This window comes from Dama dama, chromosome 4 (assembly GCF_033118175.1).
Source record: "Dama dama isolate Ldn47 chromosome 4, ASM3311817v1, whole genome shotgun sequence".
NCBI classification, from domain to species: domain Eukaryota; kingdom Metazoa; phylum Chordata; class Mammalia; order Artiodactyla; family Cervidae; genus Dama; species Dama dama.
In genome coordinates this window covers 8,200,605-8,205,338 of record NC_083684.1, presented here as the reverse complement: position 1 = coordinate 8,205,338, position 4,734 = coordinate 8,200,605, and the positions used below count along the sequence as shown (strand labels likewise).

General features: G+C 48.5%; 1 pseudogene; it reads left to right on the top strand.

Annotated features, from left to right (window-relative positions):
• Positions 1–675, top strand: LOC133052478 (calcyclin-binding protein-like; annotated as a pseudogene).
• The last annotated feature ends 4,059 nt before the right edge of the window (positions 676–4,734 follow it).

The following is a 4,734-nucleotide window of genomic DNA, read 5'->3' as shown; positions in this document are numbered from 1 at the left end:
AGAGGTGAAGGTGCTGCTGGAAAAAGCCACTAGGAAAAGAGTACGTGATGCCCTGACAGCTGAAAAATCCAAGACTGAGACAGAAATGAAGAATGATATGCAGCAGAAATCACAGAGGAAAGCAGAATTTACAGAAAATGAGAAGCCAGCTGCTGTCGTTGCTCCTATTACAACAGGATATACAGTGAAAGTCAGTAATTACGGATGGGACCAGTCAGATAAGTTTGTGAAAATCTACATCACCTTACCTGGAGTTCATCAAGTGCCTGCTGAGAGTGTGCAGGTGAATTTCACAGAGAGGTCATTTGATCTTTTGGTAAAGAACCTAAATGGAGTTACTCCATGACTGTGAACAATCTCTTGAAATCCATCTCTGTGGAAGGCAGTTCAGAAAAGGTCAAGACAGATACAGTTCTTGTCTTATGTAGAAAGAAAGCAGAAAACACACGGTGGGACTACCTGACTCAGGTCGAAAAAGAATGCAAAGAGAAAGAAAAGCCCTCCTAAGACAATGAAACAGATCCTAGTGAGGGATTAATGAATGTTCTAAAGAAAATTTATGAAGATGGAGATGATGATATGAAGCGAACCATTAATAAAGCCTGGGTGGAATCAGGAGAAAAGCAAGCCAAAGGAGATACAGACGAGACTTTAAAGTCTTTTTGGGAACTGTGATGTGGAAAAATAATGTTTCCAATAAGGAAATGTTGCTAAACTGCACAAATCTGACATATAGCTACTTACACAGCCTTCTTCTAAGTAAAGGCAATGAATTCTCCACTTCCTGCTGGAGAATTTATTTAAATAAAATTCGCTTATTAAACACTTCCTCCATGGATGGTTTCTTTAGTAACCAGGTCATTTTATTCAAGAAGAGTAATGTATTCAGGTGTGAAATGTAAAAAAGCAAGTCTTGCCTAATGAAAATGCCACATTGTGTGTATTATTGTTCAGCTAAGAGGTAGAAAACAAAGTTCATGCTTGCCTTTCAGTTCTTGACATCAACTCCCACCAATGTAAAAATAAGTAAAAATAAAGCCTGAATTTTTACATTAAAAAAAAAAAAAGCATCAAGTCTTCGGCACTCAGCTTTCTTTATAGTCCAACTCTCACATCCATACCTGACCACTGGAAAAACCATAGCTTTGACTAGACAGACCTTTGTTGGGAAAGTAATGTCTCTGCTTTTTAATATGGTGTCTAGGTTGGTCATAGCTTCTCTTCCAAGGAGCAAGCGTCATTTAATTTCATGGCTGCAGTCACCATCTGCAGTGATTTTGGAGCCCAAAAATATACAGTCTCTTGGCGTTTCCATTGTTTCCCCATCTATTTGCCATGAAGTGATGGGACTGGATGCCATGATCTTAGTTTTTTGAATGTTGAGCTTTAAGCCAACTTTTTCACTCTTCTCTTTCACTTTCATCAAGAGGCCCTTTAGTTCTTTGCTTTCTGCCACAGAACCCTAACTAACTGTGTTCCACCTCATTTAACATTATTTTCGTCCTTCCCCACTCTGAACTCTCAGAATCCATTCCCAGATCATCTTGCAGGTTTTGCCAAAATAAATTAGCAAAATCTCATGCTTCTTTTGGTGTTTCAATATCCTCCTCCCAGATTTCATGTCATTGGTTCCCGGGGGCCTGCCGAGATCTGCCTTGTTATTTAAGTCTGGAGAACATGAGGGGTGATAGGGCAGGACACACAGGGGTCTCCTTCAGAGTGTATTATTTAAGGAAATGCTAGGTGCTGGCCTGGTTGCACGTGTGCAAAGGGGAAGGGAACCCAGGCTGCGCAGGGCCCCTGCCACCCGCAGCACGCGGCTCTTCACTCACCCGGGGCGCTAGCATTCAGGGGGTCTTCTCCGGAAGCAGGAGAGTGGGTGGTCACTCGGAGGATGCCACGGTCAGTGCAGGAAGTGGTGCACCCCGTCTTAGGTTGCCACTGGCCACACCTCAGCCACACAGCACACGAAGTGCAAGGGAGGGTGGGTGTGTCCACCTAGACGTGCGCCCAGGAGGAAAGGGATCCGGGCTCACTAGCAAAGAGCTGGTGAATTTCTGCTCCCCGGACCTTCAGAATGACCAAGAAGAGCCCTTTTGGCCGGCAGGGGAGCCTCTGCAAGGATGCGGTCCTGAGTCCCCCACACCCTCCTGCCCAGCCGGTTCTAATCGCTTCAGCTCTTCACTCTCTGTCTTCCCTGGTTAGAGACACAGAGAGGGTGTGAAGCCACCTGAGTGCATCATTTGTGCTGTTGTTCAGTCGCTCAGCCGTATCCAACTCTTTTGCAGCCCCCTGGACTATAGCCCGCCAGGCTCCTCTGCCCATGCGATTTCCCAGGCAAAAATACTGGAATGGGTTGTCATTTCCTTCTCCAGGGATCTTCCCGAGCCAGGGATCGAACCCGAGTCCCCTGCGTTGGCAGGCAGATCCTTTACCATTAAACCACAAGGGAAGCCTGGTGTCATTTTAAAGCCATTGATCAGACCCTAAGTTTGGGTTGTAACTCTCTGAACCTTGCCACCTAAAGGTTTAGAAATTCCCTGATTTTCTAACCATGTCTTGAGCCCAGAAGCCTTGAGCCTCTAGAGCTGGGCCTGGAGCTCATCTTTCTTTCCTGTAAGCTGTTGGTGCTGCTAGCTCAGCACCCTGCCCGACAGCCTCTGATTTCAGACTAATCTTTATGTGCTTCTACGGCAAGAGCCACAAGGTCCTGAGAGCCGGTCCCAGCTGGGCGCTTTGTTCTGGGCACCACAAGATTAGCTGTCTTGCCATGGCATGCCGTGGGCGGCTAGTGTCCTGTCCCCTAATGCTGGCTGGATTGTCACTGGCCTCTGGCCGCTTGCCAGCCTTACATCACCCGCATTTCCCACAGCGTTTCTGGTTCCATCCATTTCTGGTCCTATTTTTGTTATCAACCAAGATTCTTACCTCCAAGTAAGAGAAACTGAGTATGGTGACTCTAAGCAGAAACGGAATTTGTCCAGGATACTGGTTAGTTCCCAGGAGTTCTGGAAGGTTGGAGGGTCAGATCTGGAAGAGATGCCCTGCCTCTGCTGGGCACAGAGGCCACAACGGGCACCATCACCCAGGGGTGGACGTGCCACCTCCTTTGAAAGCTGGAGGTAGCGGCTGCCGCTGACACCACCAGTTGCTAAGATGGGCTTCTTCCACTGGCAGCTTTAACTTAAAGTTGGGCAGGTGGGTCTGATCGGAGGGGCAGGTCATATATGTCCAGGCCCTTGCTGCAAGATTAGGAAAGGGAGGCAGAAAGGGCCCTTTTCAGCCTCTTTCGCAGCAGGCAGGCTCTGTTTTAAAGCTGGAGGACACTTCTAACACAGGAAGGGGTCTTCGATGTGGGACAGCCGAAAGAAAGACTCGGGTCCACGGCAAGAGGCCACCTGGCGCCTGGCACCCTGGCCCGCAGCACTGGCCTTGTTACCCCGCTCTAACCAGCGGCCTCTCTAGCCTTTGGATTCTGTGTAGGGTAAGGTGGGTAACAGGGCATCCCTGCGCAGAGGCAGTGAGGCCTGGAGGTGCTGACAGAATCGGGCTATGCTTGTAGCCGAGCCCATCAGTAAGGGTCTTTCAGTAAGTCCTCCAACTTCTTGGAACACACAGTGGTTTCAAGGCAGAGGACTGAGATCTCATTACTCCTCTCAAGCTGCTCTCCACGTGACCCTGGGCACATTCCTAGCCTTTCTGGAAGGTGGGAAGCATGAGGACATCCCTGGCGGTCCTGTGGCTAAGACTTCACCTTCCAGTGCAGGGGGTGCAGGTTCAATCCCCGGTTGGAGAACTAAAGGTCCCACGTGCCACAGAGCAGCTAAGGCCAAAGTTCCCTTCAGATCCAAAATTAAACGAAAAAAAAAAAAAAAAAAAGGATGGGGCGCATGTACCTTGCAAAGTTGTTATGAGGATTAAACAAGATGATGGATGTAAAGTTTGTAGCACAATGCCCGGCAAATAGCTGGAATTCAATCACTGTTGGCTGCCGGTTACAACTGTAATGTGGGGATGATACGATCACCCTTCCCTCTCTTCCTGGGAGCTCTGTGAAAACAATGGACTATTCTGCACATCCGTGAACTCGGGGTGGGGGGATGTGTCTGGGAATCAGCGTGGGAACTCTGGGGACAGCTGTTCCATACAGCCGCCTCCGTCAGCTGCCCTGCTCTGCTCTTACTCTCGCCTCTTCCGTCCATCGGCTTGGCCTCTGTTACAGCCTTCTCCTTTCCTCCCATCTGACTGCCAGCCTCCCCATCCTTGCATCATCATTACAACTCCCATCCATTGACTGTCCTACCCACATTCTGGGTGCTCAAGCTTTTCACAACCAGGGGGAGTGCAAGCAGGTGTCCCTTAGGAAATCGCTCTGGGAGTCTTTGTGAGAGGTGAACACGGAGCAAAGACCTCTCCCCTATTTCCTGGTTCTTGGCCCCTGTGATTACGAATCACTACACTGTCACCTGTACCTTACATTACACATCAACTATATTTCAATTTTTAAACTTTTTAATAATGAAAAATAACAAGAACGTTTCTGGTGGTCCTGTGGTTAAGAATCTGCCCTGTGATGCAGGGGATGCAGGTTCAACCCCTGGTCTGGGAAGATTCCACAAGCCTTGGGGCAATGAAGCTCTTGTGCCACAGCTACTGAAGCCTGTGCGGTCTAAAATCTTTGCTCTGCAAGAAGAGAAGCCAGCACACCACAATGAAGAGTAGCGCCCCCAACCC